At 34.1% G+C, this 23,131-nt stretch overlaps 1 long non-coding RNA gene across 2 annotated transcripts; it reads right to left on the bottom strand.

The window, feature by feature from the left end:
* Positions 1-244: 244 nt before the first annotated feature.
* LOC143242537 (uncharacterized) lies at positions 245-22,930 on the bottom strand. Of its 2 annotated transcripts, none has more exons than XR_013022888.1 (4): positions 22,035-22,930; positions 10,658-10,793; positions 7,061-7,132; positions 245-430 (listed from the first exon to the last, which is right to left on the bottom strand). It is a non-coding gene; the product is annotated as an uncharacterized LOC143242537 (long non-coding RNA). The 2 variants fall into 2 exon arrangements; XR_013022889.1 differs by lacking the exon at positions 245-430 and adding an exon at positions 2,948-3,079.
* Between the last annotated feature and the right edge of the window lie 201 nt (positions 22,931-23,131).

Raw genomic sequence — 23,131 nt, forward strand, 5'->3', positions numbered from 1 at the left:
GTTAAGCTATTGATTAAAAGAAAACAAATCAAACCTGAAACTGTTTACAGTTTTATTATCAATGTTCAGGTGTGAAATATGTTGAGGAGTGGTAATTGATGTAATCAATAAAATCTTAATAATTCAAAACAGGACAAACACCAGAACATTTTGAATTTCTGTGTCACTACTTTTAGAAAGATAGAATTACTTATAAAGTAAAAAATACAACAATTACTTCACTAAATATACTGATATTTTCCCATAGTTTTCTAGATACTCATATGTTTATTTTTCTTCAAATTTTAAAATAGGTTTTACCATCGCTGAGTTTGTTATTAAATAAGACAACCACTAATATCTACCTGACATGCGCAGTTTCTGTGGAATTATCCATATGTAGCTTCGTCATCAACATTCGTACAACGTTGACTGAGAAGACAGTGTTACCCTAAAAAAAAACAACCAACAACATTTCTATTTAAATTCTCGTCCATCTACAACTATGTACATACATATATATGTGTATATATAAATACAGTTATCGTGATAATTGAGTGAGAAAGTGTATGAGAACCTACGTAAATTATTTATATATACACCAACTTGTAGTGATTTGAGTCGAGGAACCTAATGGTGATCCATGTTTGTATGTGATGAGTTATACACCAGCAAATGGTACAAAAGTCCGGTGTACTTCTCCACGCCACGCCAAACATGATCGACCATTCAGCCATGAGGACATTATAATATTACAGTCAATCCCACTATTCGTTGATAAAATAGTAGACCAAGAATTGGCGGTTGGTAGCGATGTCTGGTCTTTCTGCTACATTATGGCCGACTAGCGCAAATAGCCCTCGTGTAGCAGTGACTAAAGACTAATTGTAAGATTGTGTGATACTCTAGAGTAAGGGTGTTACATGAGTTTTGATTTTCTATGTTTGTATAGTAAGTGTTCTGCTAAGAACAATTTAACAATAACAAACCGTTATGTCACATTTCAAATTCTGATACATAGTGTTATTAATTCATAACAAGTTAGTGTAGAATATCCTGTTTGTTGTTAACATTATTCATACCTGTTCTACTGATATTTAAGAAGTTAATGTTGTACTTTGACTTCATCCATAGCTTTTCACACTCAACATGAGAAGTGAAGCCGTTATAAACAGGAGACAGATGAACTGATGGACAGACACCACTGTTCACAGTATATATAAAACAAGCAGTACATAATGTTCTCTGTCCAATCAAATATTGTCTACAGCTGCTTTCAAAGTCAGTCTTCACTGATTGGTGTTGATATCGAATTCTGTAACAATATAAAAGGATGAGATAAAAAGTCTGTCAAAAGTAAACCTCTAAGAAAATTGTACAAAAAAACGAGGCTTGAGTATTTACTATGTCAAGAAATGAGAATTAGATAACAAATACAACAACAGAATTTGGGATTAGAAGTTAAAAAACCAATAGGTAAATTATCTATTGTTAAAAATACGCCCATAGGCTCTGGGATTAAGGGTTAAAAACAACAGGTAAATTGTATACTGGGGAATCTTGTCAGACTTCACATATAAAGAAACATGAAAGTTTCGATTGGTTTCTCACATCTCACAAAATTATAAAGTCTATAGTATATGTGAGTAAAATTGTTCGTACAGATTCATAATTATTATTTAAAGTTGTATGTTGTACAGATGTACCAGTGAAGTAGTCAACTGGGCATGTATGATGTTCAGTTGTACAGGGTAATTTAGTGAACCAGATATCTGTGTTGTTCAGTTGTACAGGGTAATTTAGTGAACCAGGTATCTACGTTGTTCAGTTGTACAGGGTAATTTAGTGAACCAGGTATCTCTGTTGTTCTGTTGTACAGGGTAATTTAGTGAACCAGGTATCTATGTTGTTCAGTTGTACAGGGTAATTCAGTGAACCAGGTATCTTTGTTGTTCAGTTGTACAGGGTAATTTAGTGAACCAGGTATCTACGTTGTTCAGTTGTACAGGGTAATTTAGTGAACCAGGTATCTATGTTGTTCAGTTGTACAGGGTAATTTAGTGAACCAGGTATCTATGTTGTTCAGTTGTACAGGGTAATTTAGTGAACCAGGTATCTATGTTGTTCAGTTGTACAGGGTAATTTAGTGAACCAGGTATCTATGTTGTTCATTGTACAGGGTAATTTAGTGAACCAGGTATCTACGTTGTTCAGTTGTACAGGGTAATTTAGTGAACCAGGTATCTATGTTGTTCAGTTGTACAGGGTAATTTAGTGAACCAGGTATCTACGTTGTTCAGTTGTACAGGGTAATTTAGTGAACCAGGTATCTATGTTGTTCAGTTGTACAGGGTAATTTAGTGAACCAGGTATCTACGTTGTTCAGTTGTACAGGGTAATTTAGTGAACCAGGTATCTCTGTTGTTCAGTTGTACAGGGTAATTTAGTGAACCAGGTATCTATGTTGTTCAGTTGTACAGGGTAATTTAGTGAACCAGGTATCTGTGTTGTTCAGTTGTACAGGGTAATTTAGTGAACCAGGTATCTATGTTGTTCAGTTGTACAGGGTAATTTAGTGAACCAGGTGTCTGTGTTGTTCAGTTGTACAGGGTAATTTAGTGAACCCGGTGTCTGTGTTGTTCAGTTGTACAGGGTAATTTAGTGAACCAGGCATGCATGTTGTTGAGCGGTATCAGTAAATAAATCAACACGATATGTATGTTTTACAGATGTACCAGGGGGGGAGACCTTCTCGTGGTTAATGACGCTTCCATACACGACACTGCAGATAGCAGTTTGCCCTTGTTTTGACAGTACAATAAGCATGTTTTGTTTCATCAATGGTTGAATAACTTTCCTTATCTGTTTCTGTATTTAATTAATTCAAACACTAAATATTAAAATGTATTGGTAAAGAGTAACATCCGAGTACTTACCATGAAGAACTCGAGAGGACTGTATTGATACGACTTATGTATCTGTATGAAATTTGGCAAACTTTCAGTGTACATAATATATATTTGTGCTGGCATTTAGTGATTCAATAAAGAGGTGCACTGAGTAGTACATGTTGTCTTCATTTGTTTGGTAAACATGTTACCTGCAAAGTAAAACTTACTTTAATGATATCGAGAAAACCCACTTGTAGAGAAATATATATGTAAAAACGGCTAGTTCGGTCATCGTCAGGTTCACAAAGAAAGAAAGAGGTAACTGACCGGAAGCTGACCACGTTGTTCGCTCCTCTACGTAAAATATTTTCTCAACCCAAACGAGCCGTTTTTACACACATAAAACTTACTTTGTATGTAATGCTATTAAGTAACATAACAAATTAACAATGACAGAATGAGCAGACAAACATTACGACTGGGGTTTTGAAGTGTGTGTCGCGGACACCTATGAACATCGATCAAGCAAGCTCCTTTTGGCTGTGATCTGTCTAGCAGTGTCTAGTTAGCACGAGCAATACATTCCCGATACTTAGTCACATAGTAAAAATTTCAATCTGCCCGCGAGACCAGTTCAGGGTGTAAATTCGGCCTTTCTGCTAGCTATAGCTTAACTAAAATTCGGGGAAAGACCTTCTTGTGGTTTTTGTTGTTTCTATGCACGACACTGCAGATAGCAGTTTACCCTTGTTTCGACAGCAAAATAACCACGTTTTATTTTATCAACGGGTAAATAACTTTCCGTATCTGTTTATGTCAGTGGTGCACAAAATCAGGCCCGCAATGTCCAATAGGAAACTCAAACATAGAGAGTTCGCGCACTTAGAATTCGCGAAGATTAAGCGCTATAGAAGAATATGCATTAGATTAGACACTTGATGGTTCCATATTTGTGTCGAGCAATAAAGAAAATTTAATAAAAAAATCTCGTTAATGCATAGGCATTTAATCTTTGGCTTAATGACGTAATATTTCCTTAATTACGAAATCTCACGCGTTCCAATTGTTCTTCGAGATTTACTTACGAGCCCTATTTTGATATTATTTCGTCACAAAATGGTAGCTAATCGTAAAAGAAAAGTTGATGACGAAAACCGGCAGTTTCATGATGATTGTACTGCACAGTACTGTTTTCTTTAAGAACAGAAGAACGTGATTTGTCTGCTGTGTCATTCGACAGTAGCAGTGGCGAAGGTATTCAATATAAAGTGTCATTATGAGTCGAAGCATAAAGATTTCCACAACGTAGTCACTGATGAACGAACAGCTCGAATAGAATCTCTGCGGCAGTCGCAGAACGTTTTCTCAAAGCAGTCAGCAGATTTAGGTGCAGCATGTGAGGTCAGTTACGATATTTCGTTGATGATAGCGAAATCTGGCCAACCGTTCATTGATGGTTATTTTGTTAAGCAATGCATGATTACTGTATCGGAAAAGTTGTGTCCGGAAGCAGTCCGCAAGCTACAGATGGTGGCTTTGAATCGCACGACAGTTCAGTGAAGAATTTCACACCTCTCAGCAGATGTGACAAGACCGCTTTCAAATAAAGCAGCCAACTTTGTCTACTTCTCTTTAGCAGCAGACGAGTCGACTGACATCAGTTCAACAGCACAGCTACTAGTTTTTTTTTCATGGTGTGTCGTCATCGTTTGATATCACAGAGGAACAAATCAGCAAGGTTCCATGAAGGGTCAGACAACTGGGTCTGCTCTGTTCGAGGAGACAGTAGTATAGTAGTGTTTCATTGGATTTCACGAAACTGGTAAGTGTGACAACTGATGGAGCACCAGCCATGACCGGAGAAAGTAGCGGGCTGGTAGCACTGTTGATGAAGCATTGAGGAAAGCAGAACAAATAGTTGGTGAAGTTGCACTGCATTATTCACCAACAGAACCTGTGCATTAAAGAACTTCGTTTTCAGGCACTGATGGCGTTAGTGACGAAAACCATTAAATTCATCAAATCACGAGGGCTCAAGCACAGTCAGTTTCAAAGTCTTCTTGAAAAAATTTATTAAGACTATGGTGACCTTGTGTATCACTGTGAAGTACGCTGGCTGAGTCGAGGGAAGATGCTCAGAAGATTATTGGAGTTGATTAATCCAACATAGTAAGCTGATTTGACCTTTCTGGTCGACATGACACAACACTTGAATGATCTGAATTTGAAGTTGCAAGGCAAAGATCAGCTTGTCTGTCAGCTTGCAAATTACGCCTCAGCTTTCAGGACAAAGTTGCAGTTATTCTGGCAGCAAACAACATCAGGCAACTTCGTGCACTTTCCCACTTTTCAGTCACAGCTACAGAAGAATCAGGACATTGACACACAAGTTTATGTTGGGAAGCTAGATACTTTGATCCAATCCTTCAACTCACGGTTTCACTCACGACTTTGACCAATGCAGATTGTTGATGAAACTTTTTGCTGATCCGTTCAGTGTGTCAGTGGATGACTTTTCAGCAGAATATCAGCTTTAACTTACTGATCTCGAAGCATCTGATGAACTGCGTGCTATTTACCGAGAAAACAGTTTGCTTGACTTCTACAAAACGTTGCCTGATACATTTGCTAATCTGAAAGAGAACGCACTTGTCCACACCACCTGTGAACAGGCTTTCTCGTATATGAAACTGAATAAAACAACACTCGCAATCAGCTGACTGATGATCATCTGGAAGCAATCTTGCGTCTTTCAACGTCAAGCATCAAGCTGGACATTTCTGAGTTCGTAGATGACATGCAGCACCATCCATCGCATTGACTTTGTGACAGTTGACGTATTGTAACATTTCTCAGAATAATGTGCAAACACTTTAATGTAATCGTCATTTGTGTGTTCTTAAATGTGATGTCCATCTTGTGTCAAACAACTGTGGGACAATTTTAATCTTCACTTTTTGTGGCCCCTGACTCTAAACGTTTGTGCACCACTGGTTTATACCATCGTCCCTGAGACATATGTCCAGCAACGGCCACTTGCGAACTCTCTCTTTCTTCACCTGAAGATGATCTTGGAAGGTCGAAATGTTTTTCTCTCCTTCTCAGTAAAAGTGTTAGTACCCATACCAGCCATTCTGATATACATTTTATCTGAAGTAGGTTTCTCATTATCAAGATTTTTTATTTTTTTGCTTTAAATACTGAATCTGTAAAATATTGAAAACTTTATCTCTGTTCCCTTCTGTTGTATGAATCTATTTCTTCATCTTCAATATAGTTATACCATTAATCATCAACCTTGAAATTTGCTTTTCTTCAGAATGCATTCTTCGAAACGTGAATCCAAAGTATCTCCACTTTAAAGAACCAAACCAAAATGTTCAAAAGTTGTTAGATTATCAGATTTGTCTGAAGATACTGTTGCTTTGATTTACATTGGGCTGAAGCTACACGAGGGCTATCAACGCTAGTCGTATGTAATTCAGCAGTGAAAGAATAGAGGTACCTCATCATCACCATCCACTAACCACTCTTTCACAAACGAATAGTGAGATTGACCCTAACAATGTTCTCCCCCCACACACACATCATAAAGGGTGAGCATGTTTTGGTGGAGTTTGTTTTAAATTTGGCTTAAAGTTACACAAGGGCTATCTATGCTAGCCGTCCGTAATTCAGCAGTGAAAGAATAGAGGCCTGGCATGGCCAAACGTGTTAAAGCGTGCGTCTCGTAATCTGAGGATTGCGGGTTCGAATCCCTGTCGTACCAAACATGTTCGCCCTTTCATCCGTGGGGCGTTATAATGTTACGGTCAATCATACTATTTGTTGGTAAAAGAGTAGTCCAAGAGTTGGCGGTGAGTGGTGATGACTTGCTGCCTTCCCTCTAGTCTTACACTACTAAATTAGGGACGGCTAGCACAGATAGCCCTCGAGTAGCTTTGTGCGAAATTCAAAAACAAACAAACAAAAAACAAACAAAGAATAGATGTACCTAGTCATCACCATCCACTAACCACTCTTTCATAAACGAATAGTGAGACTGACCCTAACAATATTCTCCCTCCCCTAACACACATCATAAAGGGTGAGCATGTTTGGTGGAGTAAAAGTTTGGATCAAGAATTTCGAACCAAACGTCAACAGAACATAAAATTTACTGAAAAAAGTTTAAAGTCTACTGTACTAACCTTAGAATCATTGATACCAGTGTTGATTACAGCATTCATTCCTAGTTTCATCCTGGCGACCAGATTGTTAACCTATGTAATTATAACACAAATAATCAGTGTAAATCAGTGATAGCTAAAGGTCTTCAGTTCTCTCTTCCACCACGTAAACTCTATGTACCTAACATAGTTTACACTTTTAAATCACAATACAGACACCTAAAGGACCTTCTTGTGAAAGACAAAGTAACTCTTTGTCGAATCAATAATTTTTTCATGACGAAAATAATGAAATCTGCCTTTTCTACTTCTTATGATTTTAGCTCTAATGTTCGTCCTTACCATTTAAGCCCTGAATAAATCTTTTAAAAGAACTATCATTAAATAAAAATATTTATGTTACATCGTCCGACAATAACAATGTTATTCTCAACTAAAATAATTACTTGATCAAAATGGTCGTTATTCTTGACAACTCTACCACTTTTAAATTCCTTATCAAAGCCTATTCATTATCATCCAACGTGAGGAAACATTCTAAAGATACCTGATGGAACTTAGAAAGAAAAATATCGTGGACATTTGACTGATGATAATTACGATACGTACGACAAACCTTTGTTAATGAAAGAACAGAGTTTTAAAGTTCTGACCTCATAACAAGAACCAGACTTTCACTAGGACTAAATCTGCTTATATATTTATTGATGTAATTTGTAAATATAATTTTAAGGAAAGAAGTTACACAACTCTTAATTTATAAATAAACGATAACACACTTAATAGACCAAAAATAATGTTTGCTTCACACAATGAGAACAGTTTTCCACTGCATTAATTACTGTATAAAATAATATTTTGTCTTAGAAAATTACACATTTTTCTAAAGTTTTCAGTACGACGCTATCTGAAACAGCCCAGTACTTGTTAACTCTAATTGCTGAGCCTCACAGGTTGCAGAGTAAAATGAATGTTACTAGTTGTCTGACTTTTGTTTCTTATTTCAAGAATTTAATTGAGATTTTTAGAATCATCTTATGTGAATATACAATTAAAATATTCATACAAAACTTTATACCTACAAATTGTACTGGTCGAAATACCTATGAAATGTAAGGTGGGTAATTTTTTGCTATAAAATTTTGTTCTTTCTTCTCAAAGTTCGGCTTTTATTTTAATGTCTGGTCTCCATAGTTACTATATGCAAATATTCAGTAATATTGTGGTTCCACTTTATTGTTGCCTTTCTTCACAGTTTGTATTCGTTTCAAGTGTAACTACACTCTTGAATCAGTTGTTGTAACAAAGTGACGTAAGCCAAAAAGAAGGAAATGATATATAAAAATAAAACTGATAAGTGAGGGGTAGCAATGGGAAAGGCCTGGCATGGCCAAGCGCGTAAGGTGTGCGACTCGTAATCCGAGGGTCGCGGGTTCGAGCCCGCGTCGCGCTAAAACATGCTCGCCCTCCCAGCCGTGGGGGTGTATAATGTGACGGTCAATCCCACTATTCGTTGGTAAAAGAGTAGCCCAAGAGTTGGCGGTGGGTGGTGATGACTAACTGCCTTCCCTCTAGTCTTACACTGCTAAATTAGGGACGGCTAGCACAGATAGCCCTCGAGTAGCTTTGTGCGAAATTCCAAAACAAACAAACTATTTTTATCCTTGCAATTTGATATTCATATGTCTATTATTCATATCTTTATAACTATGTGGCTTCAATATCTTTATTCTTCACCTCTTTTCTAACTATTAATTCTTTAGATCTCCATTTTGCATTATCTTAACGACTGTTTGACATCGTCTTGCTATTTCAACGTCACAAATCTATGCTTGATAATTTTATAACTATCTGACATACAACTTTTAATTATTTGATATGCAGATCTCTATTCTTCCTCGTCTTCCTAACTATTTGACACTGAAATGTTTATTCTTGTCCTTTTATGTGTTTAATACCCAGATCTCTATTCTTTGTTATGTTACTCACAACTTCCCATCCACATCTCTATTGTTCTTCGTTTTGCTATATCAAATCAATATATCTATTATTCATATCTTTATAACTATCTGGATTCTATATTTTTATTCTTCAACTCTGTTTTAACTGTTTGATATCCATATTTCTATTATTTATCGTCTTGTTAACTATTTGACACACAAATCTCTATTTTTGTCCTTCTTTCTATACAACACCCAAATCCCTATTATACATTGTATTAAAGACCACAGTACTGTATTTTTCATCGTCTTGCTATTTGAACTTCATATGTCTATTCTTCATATTGTTATAACTATCTGATTTCCACATCATTATTCTAACTTTCTAACTGTTTGACATCCACATCTTTATTCTTCATCGTCTCACTAACTATCTGGCAACCAAATATTTATTGTTCACCTCTTTTCTAACTATCAGATCTCCATTTTGCATTATCTTGACTGCTTGATATCCACGTCTCTATTTTTAATCGTCTTGCTAACTATTTGACACCCAAATCCCTATTATTCATTGTATTACCGACCACTTCTCACCAAGATCTATATTCTTCATCGTCTTGCTATTTGAACTTCATATATCCATTCTTAATAATTTTTATATATCTGACATCCATATCGTTATTCTTAACCAACTTAACAATTGAGACTAAATCTTTTATTCTCAGGTTGGAAAGAAATGGTATAGTCAAGGCTTCTTGTTATAAACAAAACATGATCATGCTTGTATAAAAAATAACTCACAAACTAAATATTTAGTTCACTGGTTTATATTGATCCCGACAAGTTGGTAAGTTTCCATGTTTTGTATCGTTTAGAAACAGGTTTGTTTAAATAACGTTATTGTTGTAAGGCCTCATTCAACCAAGTGCTAACAATGTTACTAACTCGGTACAGGATGTTTTAAAGTGAAACAAAAGGATGGCGTTAAATTTATCAGTAATCAAGTGCATTCTAAACTACGATTTTGTAACCTGCTCAACGCAATACCTTTAACTCAGTCAATAATAAAACAATAATATTGATTTTTTAAATAATAATACCAGTACCTGAATGGCGTTGACCATATTTAATCCTTGAAACATTTGAAAATGTGTCTGAATGTTTGTCGTTTTCAACACCAAAAAGTAATGATATTCTACATGATTACAAAGTTTCAACAAATCCGTTCGTTTTTAAATAAGATATAAAACAAAAGTAGTGTACAAAATCGGTCTCCATGGTAACAAATATGATTTTTTTTCGTGAACTCGCTGTTATCTTTGACATCGGCCCTCCAAATATTAATCACTTCTGAGTTGGGTCATAGTCCAATTGTATACTAACTTTCGTTCAAATCTACCCAAATGTTTTCGAGAAATATTGCTGATAAACACACACACACACATGGATGCAAACATAACCTCAGTTTACCTTTGGTTTCGGTAATAATAATGATGTTGAAACTGCTTGAACAATAGCAGTATGATGTTTAAGCTCCATGTAACAAGAGCTAAATTGAGTAATTTATATAGTACTACTTAATTAAAGACGTCACGTAGCTATGGTTTAAAACTAAACCCATCGTAGCAAGGCACAACAAATAAAAAGAATAAGATTCGTATTATTCTCAACTACTTACCTCAACCTATCAAGTAGTAAAGTTTGAGTGGTGCATCCTTACTGAAAACAGACTGCAATGTAGTAGGAGACATTCTATGAACATTCAGTTTTTGCTCGTACATTTTGAGGAATAATGTAGTTTTACATAACCAGTCCTGTAAATAAAATAACTCAAGACTCAAAATGCTTACGAATCAGACATACTTTGAATAATGATGAAAATATTTTAGTAAGACACTAGAAATCAAAACGCATCCTTCAGAGTTGTGTTGTTCTTTGTGTATCTTAAGGTATTTTAAAATAATACTTTGAAGGCTTATATAAATGAATTAATGGCTGTATTTTCATTCCTTATATTAAATACCAGTGGGTAATAACAATTTTCTTTTAAATTCTACAAAGTTTAAAATATTCTTAGATTACTACTTACATCTATCACACAAATTTGATAAGTGGTAAAACATCTTCAACTTGGAAGGTATACGTAAGTGATTAAATTATTATAAATTACACAAAGTCATTGTATTTAATTTACACACGAGCAGTTAAACCACTTAAATGAACTAGACGTAAGGTATTAATTAAACTACTGAATAACTTGCACATAATGTGAAATGTAACTTTAAAAGTACATCAAGAGGTACACACAAGCTAATAGTTATTAATAATACATACAATAGCTTTGTTGTACAAATTACATTAATATTGACTTAAGATCAAAGCAAGCTACCTACTTAGAGTGATTCTAAAAAAACAACAACAAATAACCCTTTTAATAAGTATAGATAATTAAATGTCTTTTTCTAACGTTCTTTTTTTTATAAAAAGTATTATTTTCGGCCTTAATCTCAATAACATCTCAAGAGGCTAGACCAGCCTAGGAGATTCAGGTTAGTCCTAAATACGTATATTAAGTTGATAATGCGAAACAAAATCTATAACTAAAATTTACTAATAAATAAATATTTAACAAGTAATATAATTAGATACTATAGCTAATATTATTAACGAAACTACCAGTACAGAGACAAAAGAGGGTACGTTATCTATGTATCACGAAACGAACCAACTGTTGTCTCTAGGCGCTCTCCGTTTCACCAAACTTTTACCACACGTTTAAAATATATTAATGAAATCTCATATAATCCTAAACTCCACGAAAATGCAGTTCATAAAAACTTCAAATACAGTACATAATTTACATGACCAGAATTATTGTTACGTAATATTTTAATTTACATGGCCAACATTACCATTAATAACGCTTAAATGTTACGTTAGGTGTCATATTTACTTAAACTACACTCTTGTACACGTGTAATGCAGTAGTTCAGAAACCACCGACTGGTTCTATTTAACTCGCGTACGCAGAAGAATCAGGGTTAGGGTAGTAGTATTATCAAATAAATCTGTGGAACAAAGTAAAGATTAGAAGCATAACTTTACTGATAAAAGATGTGTCGTTAACAGCAATTAAGATTTAGAGAAATAACAGAGATGTTCGCGCCCGCGTCGCGCTAAACATGCTCACCCTCCCAGCCGTGGGGGGTGTATAATGTGACGGTCAATCCCACTATTCGTTGCTAAAAGAGTAGCCCAAGAGTTGGCGGTGGGTGGTGATGACTAGCTGCCTTCCCTTTAGTCTTACACTGCTAAATTAGGGACAGCTAGCACAGATAGCCCTCGAGTAGCTTTGTGCGAAATTCCAAAACAAACAAACAAATTATTCAATAAACAGTAGCACATTTATTGTATAAAAAATGATTGTTTGTATTAGCACAATCAAGTAGCTGCCGTAAGAAGAATCTTTTTCCTCATAAAATGTTCACTTTTTCTAAATCTTTCAGTGCCATACTATCAAAAACAGCCCCATGTTTGCTTACCCTAATTACTAAGCCTCTCACAGGTTGTAGAGTAACATGAATGTTCCCTACATATTGTTTAAGTTTTGTTTTTCATTTCAAGAATTTAATTCAGATTTATATAATAATCTCATGTGAATATACATTTAAAATATTTATACAAAACTTTATACCTGCAAATTGTACTGGCCAAAATACCAACGAAATGTAATGTTAGAAACTTTCGACTACAAAATTTTACTTTTTCTTCGCACAGTTCGGTTCCTACTTTAACATCTTGTCTCCTTAGTTACTATATGCAAATATTCAATAACATTATAGCTACATTTTATTGTTGTCTTTAACAGTCTGTATTGGTTAAAAGCGTAACAATACTCGTTAATCAATTGTTGTAAATACGTGACGTAACCTAAAGAGAACGTGTATGTTTTTTTATAGCAAAGCCGCACCAAACTATCTGCTGAGTCCACAGGGGAGAATCGAACGCGTGATTTTAGTGTTGTAGATCCGTAAACTTACCGCTGTACCATGGGGGACCGAACAAAAAGGAAAATGAATACAAAAATATAAAACAGATAAGTGAGAGATAGCAGTGGGAAAATTCAGATGTTCAAAGTTGAGTTAAAAAAAGACAATTTCTCCTTTAAAGGTAGTTAACAAATTATACCTAGGTTATAAATAAAGGGTTGTTCTAGAGTAGGTGTGTCAAAAGAGTTTTAGTTTACTATGTTTGATGTTCCATGTTTGTATAGAAAGTGTTCTGTTAAGAACCACTCAACAATAACATTCCATTACGTCACATTTTAGCTTATCAGATTTGTCTAAAGACACTGTTGGTTTGTTTAAATTTGGCTAAATGCTACACGAGGGCTATCTGCTATCGCCGTCGATAATTTAGCAGTGAAAGAAAAGAGGAAAGGTACCAAGTGATCACCACTCACGAAACACTGTTTTACAAGGAAATAATTGGATTGACCGCTACAGCATACCGCCCAGTCACGAGTCATAGCCCATTGTATAGCTTTGTGCTTAATTCAAAACAACAACATCCTACCTAAAATTGTTATTTTAACTAAAATAACTACCTGATCAATATTGCTTGTTGTTGTAAACTCAACCACATTATCAATGCCCCTTAATTGAGTATCACCCAACGTGAGAAAATGTTCCATACACAGCTGAGAAATTGAAATGTCGTAAACATTTTAGTAATGATAATACGACACCAGGTGAACCATCACAGTGTATTAAGTTGTTGTTAGTAATGATAATACGATACTAGGTGAACCATCACAGTGTATTAAGTTGTTGTTAGTAATGATAATACGACACCAGGTGAACCCTCACAGAATATTAAGTTGTTGTGGGTTATATAATTATAATTATCAAACTTTACTAAAATCACGAACAAAAAGCAAAGTTAATTAATAATACAACAACATAGTATAGGCTGTATATTAATAACTGTAGCATGTTAAAATGTTGAATAAAAATATTTTTGGTAAATTCAATATATAGAATTACGTCATATTTTTTAATCTTACTATAAGATGGTGTTTATATCTGTATCTATCTACAGAAACAATAAATACATCATAGCATATCTATAAAATGTCACCACAAATCAAAATCTATTTAAAAATTCCCACATTTGGTATTCTATATTCATACAATTATAACACTAAATACGATACTTATAACATTCCTTTGTTTAAGATCGATAGAATGTTAAGTGACAAGAACCCAGCTTTCACTTGGACTAAACCTGAAAGTTTGATTGTATCTTTATTGATGTAACTTTTAGTTATAAGAAATGATGTGTGCTTTCTTACAGTGAAGCCAAAGGGAATCCAACCCCTAATTTAAGCGTTGTAAATCCGGAGACATACCACTGCACTAGCGGGGTGCTTTAAGAAACGCAGTTAAAAAAATAAAACAAACTTGTTTTTATCAATAAACAGTAGCAAGTTTAACAGATAGAAAATGACCGTTTCTATCAACAGACTCCCAACAATTTCATTATTGTCTTTCTCAGTTTGTATTGAGCAATACTTGTCAATCAATTGTTGTATATATATGACGTAAGGAAAATGAAGACAGAAATATAAAACAGACAAGTGAGGGATAGCAGTTGGAAAAGACAGAAGATGTTCAAAGTTGAGTTTTAAAAAACAATTTCTCCTTTAAACTTTTTCAACAAATTGTAGCTAGAGCATGAATGAAGGGTCGCCCTTCGCGATTACGTGTATAACCGTTTGTTGGTGTATATCTCAGAGGAAAAAGTTTGAGATGTGACAAGTCATACATGTCGTCTGTAGATTTATATATATGTGTGTGTATACATATATATATATATATATATTTATCCAGTCGTAATATGTGAAAAATAAAAATAGAAAGAACCGCAAAATGTTTTATGATTAGATTAAAATACATAAATAGGTACTACTAAGAAACAAACATATAAAGTTGAAAGGATACACAAGTTACTACCAGTAATAAAAACAAATTGAGTTATTTTGTGATACTCTAAAAAAAATTTTAGGGGTGCGGGGCATAAAAAAGGTTGGGAACCACTGTTCTAGAGTAAGTGTGTCAAAAGGGTGTCAGTTTTCCATATTTTATGTTTCAAGTTTGTATAGGAAGTGTTCTGTTAAAAGCCACTCAACAATAACATACCGTTACGTCACATTTTAAAATGTGAATGACAGTGTAATTAATTCCTTACAAGTTAGCGAAGAATATTCTGTTTGTTGTTAACATTATTCATACCTGTTATTTCGTTATTTAAAAAATGTTGAGCTCTGTCTTCGTCCGAGGTTTTCAAACTTAGCGCGAGAAAAAGATACTATAAACAGGAGACAAAGATAAACTGTTGGAAAGACACTACGGCTCACGATATATATATATAATAGTAGTATATAATGTCCAATCATATTCAGATGTTGACGATAGATACTTTCAAAGTCGATCTTCATTGGTTGTTGTTCAGATCGAAGTCTGTAATATCATAGAGTTGTAAAACATAAAGTTTATAGCAAATAAACCACAAAGAAAACTGTAAGAAAACCAAAACATGAGTAATTAGTATGTTAAGTAATAAACATTTATTAACAAATACAATCATAGGATTTGGGATTATGATTTAAAAATTAATAGGTAAATTGTCTACTGGAGAAACACGTTAGAGTTTAGATATTAAACAGTCCCCCGCAAGTACAGCAGCAAGTCTACGGACTTACAACGCTAAAATCAGGCGTTTGATTCCCCTCGGTGGACTCAGCAGATGGCCCAATGTGTTTTTGTTCTAAGAAAATACACATACGTGCATGTTAACAAACATGAAAGTCTGGATTGGTTTCTTACTTCTTTGTGACTTACACTCACTAAATGTTACAAAATTATAATGTATGTCTGAGTAAAACTGTTCATACAGATTTATAATTATTTTTACTTAAAGTTTAAAATATGATATGTTGGTGCGCACTCAAAACCTGAAAGATGCTCACAAGTTGTGGAAGGATAAAAAACAGGTGCAGTAAAAGATCAAAAAAGTTAAAAAAATGCATTGCAGTAGATGATTAGTAATGGTTATTTTATAACTCACAAATTACGTTTTAGTTCCAGGTTAGTTTTAACCCCATATCATACACACAAGATTTCTTCTGACTAAAGTCATCCGAATTTCTCTTAACTCGAAGCTTGTATATATTTTATACGTATGAAGACCGTATGGTCTGTTATACTGACGAAACCAAACCAAATAGTAAGAGCTATTAAACATTTGGAACTTTCCAAGAAAACAATAAAAAAGTTGTCTACCCCTATTCTTCCTTTACAGAAAATTCTACCTTTTCTACTTTTTATAAATTTATGTTTAGATTCATCCTAACCTTCTGAGCCCGAAAGAAATATTTTAAAAGAACAATCACTGAATAAAAATATTCAGGTTATATCATCCAAGAGTACCATTGTTATTCTTACCCGAAATGACCACTTAACCAAAAAGTGGTTATTCTTGACCACTTTACCAAATTTAATATCCTTATCAATGATCCTTAAATTATTACTTAAGGAAACATTCCAAAGATGACCAGATGATTAAGGCGCTTGATTCGTAATCTGAGGGTCACAGGTACAAATCCCATCACACCAACCATGCTCGTCCTTTCTCCCGTGGGTTCGTGATAATGTTACGGTCAATACTATTATTTGTTGGTAAAAGAGTAACCGAAGAATTGGTAGTGGGTGGTGATGACTGGTTGCTTTCTCTTTCGTCTAACACTGCTAAATTGAGGACGGCTATCGCATATAACCTTCATGTATCTTTGTGTGAAATTTCAAAATGAACAAAAATGCTTGAGAAAACTTAGTAACAAAAGTGTTGTAGACATTTGTCTGATGATGAGAAGACACCGGGTAAACCATCACAGTATATTAAGTTGTTAGCGTAATTGTTGTAAAAATAATTATTATAAATTTACTAAAATCACGAAGTAAATGCAAAGTTAATTAATAATACAAGAACATAGTATCGGCTATGTATTACCAATTGGAGCATTATATAGTGTTGAAGATATATATGTTTGGTGAGTCCAATATAAAGAATTAATAACGTCACATTTTCTAATCTTACTATAATATGGCATGTATATCTGTATCTATCAGTGTATGTGACCGAAACAATAAATGAGTTATGGCATATCTATCAAATGGCACCACAAACAAAAATCTATTTAAAATTTCCACTTTTGGTATTCTAGATTCAGACAATTACAAAAATAAGTACGATACGTATAAAATTCCTTTGTTTGTCACAGATATAATTTTAAGTATTCTTCTTGTAACAAGAACCTGGACTGAACCTGAAGGTTTGATTATATTTTAATGATGTAATTTATAAGTATAGTTTTAAGAAAAGAAAAACTGGTGGTTTTTTCTTTAACAAAGTGTAGCACATTTAAGAGATACAAAATGACTGTTTGAATCAGCACAACCTGAACACTTTTCCCCTGTAATATTTGCTGTAAACTGAATCTTTTTTTTTAGAAAATTTTTACTTTTTCAAAATTTTCCAGTACGACGTGATGTAAAACAGCCCAGTAATCGCTAACCTTCTCATAGGTTGCAGAGTAAAGTAAATGTTACCAGTTGTCTAACTTTTGTTTCTCATTTCAAGAATTTAATTCACATTTAAAATATTTATGCAAAACATTATACCTACAAACTGTAATGGCCGAAGAACACGGGGAATACGAGGTGAGCAGCCTTTGACCATAAATATTTTGTTCTTTCTTCGCACAGTTCGGTTTATATTTTAATATTTCGTCTCCATAGTTACTACATACAGATATTTAATAGTATCGTGGTTCAACTTTATTGTTTTGTCTCACAATTTATATTGGTTAGAAGTGAAACAATACTGCTCAATCAATTGTTAAATTACGTAATGAAAGAAAAGGAAAATCAAAAGAGAAATATCAAACTGAAAAGTGAATATTTTAAAAGTAGAGTTATACAAAAGACAGTTTCTCTTAAACTTAGTTAACAATTTGTACCTAGAGTATAAATAAAGGTCGTTCTTCACGACGAATGTAACGATTTGTTGGTGTAAATCACAGAGAAACAAGTTTGAGATGTTTCTCGTCTGTAGATTTATTCTGCATATACAAGTTTAAACGTATATATATGTTTGTATTACATGAAATATAAAAATAAAGAGAACCACGATTGTTTTCTGATTAGTTTGTTTTCAGCAGCATCTATTTCTGTGTTTTAAAGTTGAAAGGATACACAATTTTCTAGTTGTGATAAAAACAAACTGTAATATTGTGTGATACTTTACAATAAGTAAGTGTTAAAGTAAAAGTAATAATATCAAATATATTGCTATTGTGTGTTGTTTTTGAACATCGGTTTAATTACATGTACCGTCCATTGTATCTGTTTATTTTTATATTTATATCGTTAACGGGTATAGCTTCCATTGTATTTATCTTTTTTAAGATCTTTGATTTACTGTAAGATAGAAACTTTAAACTGTTTTAGTTTCTATGTTTTATGTTTCGTTTCAGTATATTAAATGTTCTGCTCGGGTGGTTTTGTGTTGTCCATACGTATATAATGAACTGATGTGTTCTGAGATGTGAAAAGGTCTTCATACGTACACAGACACACATAAACTGGGTTTCATGTATTTAGTTACGTGTTATTGGGGAAAAAACAAACACATTTTTTTTTAATCTGTGATGACGAGAAAAACAACTTGTAAAGAAAAGTATATATTTTAAAACGGCTGGTATTGGTTGAGAAATTTATTTATGTGGAGGAGCGAACAACTTTTCGACCTTTTTCGGTCATCGTCAGGTTCACAAAGAAAAAAAAGAAGTAACTGACCAATAGCTGACCACATGTTTGAAGGGGGTTGTGTAAATATAATCAAACATCTGAGCATGCCCTCTACAGAAATAGATGCTACTAAAAACAAACTGATAAAAATTTTGTGGTTCTCTTTATATTTATAATTAAACATCTAAGCACGCTCTTTACATTCCTACACTCAATTACACAACACTTGTAAGTACTTACGGTGCTCAACTAGCAACCTATGGGTCACGTGCTGTAGTGTGAGTTTTAATATCTAAGTGTAACATTAAATACTACATACATGTCATTATTCAGTCTTTGAAAGTGAATTAACCTATTAACGACTCAATGTATTCCAAATTAAAACGGGCCCGGCATAGCCAGGTGCATAAGGGTAATCTGAGGATCGCGAGTTCGGATCTCCTATACATCCAAACATGCCCGCCCTTTCAGTCGTTAGGGCATTATAATGTTACAGTCAATCCCACTATTCTTTGAAAAAGAGTAGCCAAAGAGTTGGTGGTGGGTGGTGATGACTAGCTGCCTTCCTTCTAGTCAATGCTGCTAAATTAGGGACGGCTAGCGCAGATAGTCTTCGAGTAGCTTTGTGCGAAATTCAAAACAAACAAACCAAGTCAAACACACGTGCGCGAATGTCATAAAATGATGTCTTTCATGATATAAAACACTTCATTACACAAACAGTCTCTGACACTGACATTAAATACCAAATAAATCTCTTTAGTTATTCTTTGGAACAGCTTGAACTTATTAATGACTCGTTTTGGTACAAATCAAAACACACATTTAGAGGGGATTACCTTTAACAGCGTTCTGAAGATCATGGTGTGGAAGTGTTTATGATTGTTTAATCTTTCCAAGGATTAACATGTTGCTAGTGGTCCTTCTATTGATTGACAACGTGAACTATTTCAAATGATGTGCTTCTGTGTCATCAGTGTAAGTTATAAACAACATAAAAACGTTAGTTTTATACTTCTGCATAATTTATCATTGAAAGAAACTAAACAAAATAAAGTAAAACAAAAAATATAATCTATAATACGGTGACATTATGTTGAGTTATCTACATTCTATTTGAGAACGGCTTTTATTGATAAGGAGAGAACAACGTTTCGACCTTCCTAGGTCATCTTCAGGTTAAAAAAAAGAGAGTTTGCAAGTGACCGTTGCTGGACACAAGTCTTCAGGACGAGAGTTTCAACAGGTGTGACAGTTATTAATTAGTATAGGTATAAAGATGTTCCTTTATATTGGTTTAATTTTGGTTTTAGTTTCTGCAAAAGTAGGGCATCTTTCATTTTACGTTTGTTTATATTTGTTTCCATACTTAGTATCTGGGTGTTTTCTATGATAATGCTGTGTTTATTTGATTTGCAGTGTTCAAAAAACGTGTGAAGGCGTTTTTGTTGTTGTTGTGCTTTGAATCTAGTTTTCATTTTCCCGCTTGTTTCTCTAATATAGAAGTCAAGGCAATTATTGCATTGTATTTTATTGTTGTGTTTGTCAATGCAGTTTTTACTCATAACAGACTTTAGTTTTGTACCTGGTTTTTGAATAAATTTGGTGTTTACTGGAATGTTGTGTTTTGTTATAAGGTTTTTCCAAATGTTGATTATTTTTTTTGCTGATGTCGGGAACATGTGGCATTCAGCAGCATGAGGTTTTGTTGTTTCTTGGGGTTTATTGTTGTTTGTTTTGGTGTGTGCGTATAATTTTTTCACTTTTTTTTTCGGAAATTTGTCGATAAAACGTTGTTTTATTTTGTTGATTTCATAGTTAATTTTATCAGGTGAACATAGTTTTGTGGTTGTGTTTATTTGGTTTCTCAATATGTTGTTTTTTGTTTTGTTTCATGTGCCGAGTCCCAGGGAATGTATAATCCAGTATGGGTGATTTTTTTGTGGATTTCTGGTTTAAATTTCATTTCAGTTCTAGTGATCTTGAGGTTAAAAAATGTTATTTGGAGAGTTTTTTTTCTGTTCACAAGTGAACATATTGTAGGGGTGAATAGAGTTAACGTAATTGAAAAACTAAGTGTGTATTTTGTGTATGTGAATTCAGCATTTGTATCATCAACGCACCAGTACATTGGTGGATGGAAGGCTGAATTTACCGCTTGAGATTCAGTCGGTGTTATAAAAATGTTGGCTAGAACTGTTGACATGGGATTCCCCATACTTAGGCCATTTATTTGTTGGTAGTTTTGGTTATTGAACATAAAGTTAATTTTGATGGTAGTGAATTCTATAGGGGGTTGCTAATTGGTTGCTGGAGATATGTATCAATCCCGTACAGTTGTGGGTATTGACACTTTTATTGATAAGCAGAGAATACCGTTTGGACCTTCCTAGGTCAACTTCTGGTTAGTAAAAAGAGTTTTCATCTCTCCGTTGCCGTACAAATGTCGTACTGAGATACATTTTTATTTCAATTGAGTTTCTTGTCATCAGGAGTTATGTATATTTTCACTTATCTTTCAGATTTGAACGTGATATGAGATATAAAGCTATTTTTATTCTTTTTTATTATTTTGTTTTATTTCCATGATGTTTTTATTTGACACTAGTTCCATCTATCCGTGAACCTTCATCACTAGATCAAGATTTCCAGTGAGTGAAATTAATGTTTGATAATCTTGTATACATGTTACGAACACTCCTGAAAATATCAAAATCATACATATACATTAATCGTAAGATCTTTGTAGTGATGTTTTAGTAAGTCTATCTACCCGACTAAAAGTTATCTATGAATATCTAATTTGCTTTGTTATGTTTGGGGAGGCACAATGTCAAAGGTGAGCCATTAGTGGACCTACTCCTTACACAGTTAGTATTTCGAGATTCTTAACCATCAAAAGGCATCGTTAGATATTGTAGATTCATTTATAGCCTCAACTGCAAGTACAATAGAAATCTATATATCAGTCGGACCTATTAAAACAAATAAGTTTCTTTAACACCCCCGCCCCCCTGTTCGACAGCCTAGACTATATGCAAGTTTAACAGTTGTAAACATACTCGCATCATATATAGAACACCTATATATAATTTAAAAACATGTTTGACGCAGAGTTAAATCTTTGAGAGCACCACATTAAAAGGATTTTATTCTAAGAGTAATCTAAGAATTCCAACTTAATACCTGATCTTCACATTATCGTTTCGTTTTGCTTTTGTGATTTCGCCAGAGTGAATAAGTGATTAACATGTCGTCTTCTTCCAGAAATTACTACTGGAACAATACGTAACAAACGAGTTTTCTTTAATCTTCCACTTAAACTTTCAGAAAAAAATAGTAACAGATGATTAAACTAACATTACTATCCGGATGTTTAATTAAAAAATATTTAAGTCTATCATGACAATAAATTTAGAGTTAACATATTTGCATCTTCACGATAATTCTTCAGCGTTATTTCCGTTTTTCTTTAAATAAGAATATACAATTATTAGATCACACTATTTCACTAGTGTTATCTTAAAATTTGCCATTCATCGTTGCCGATACGACGCCTCTAATCGTTCTTCTAATATCCAGTCTCAAACTCAAACTAACGTGGCAGGGTTCAGTTTAGAGAGAGAGAAATCAGAAGAGTTCTCTCTCCAACTGGGGTGTTCAAGAACGTTGTGGTTCCTCTTCGTCCCCTTTCGCGAATTATTAGGATTTTTTTTAAATTCTTTTTTTGGGAGGAGGATGTCACTAAATGTTGTCTTGGGTGGAGGCAAAGGCAGCACTGGAAAGAATGGCCGGGTCCCGTCCCGAAAGGAAGAAGTCAAGTAAATATGAACATGGCTACAATTCAATTCAAACGACCCAACTCAGTGTCTGGCAATAAAGTTGCCTGGGCTGGGATCTAGAAATCCAATGCCTCAGTACTTGCTGTGGTGGGAAACGGGAGTGCCCCGAGAAAACCCACTTTCACAGGACAGGCGCCGAAAGCTCTGCCTCTCGTGTTCCCGATATATCCTGAGTTCTACTCTACATACCACTCACCATACATTCTTACGTCCTTCCAAGTGGCTAACTACGTAACGAGTCACGAAAAACGCCTTAAATAACACTCATGGGCCTTTTCACTGTATTCTAGAGCAACAAATAGAAAACATAGCTCTCATATTCTGACGCAAAGTTTCAACTTCTACATCTTTATTAAGCACCAAACGTATTTAAAAGTCATTAACATTTGTTTTTATAAAAGATTCAAGGAAAATTGTGTAACATGCTTGACGAAAAGTCAA

This window comes from Tachypleus tridentatus, unplaced genomic scaffold, assembly GCF_004210375.1.
Source record: "Tachypleus tridentatus isolate NWPU-2018 unplaced genomic scaffold, ASM421037v1 Hic_cluster_2, whole genome shotgun sequence".
In the NCBI taxonomy this organism is placed as follows: domain Eukaryota; kingdom Metazoa; phylum Arthropoda; class Merostomata; order Xiphosura; family Limulidae; genus Tachypleus; species Tachypleus tridentatus.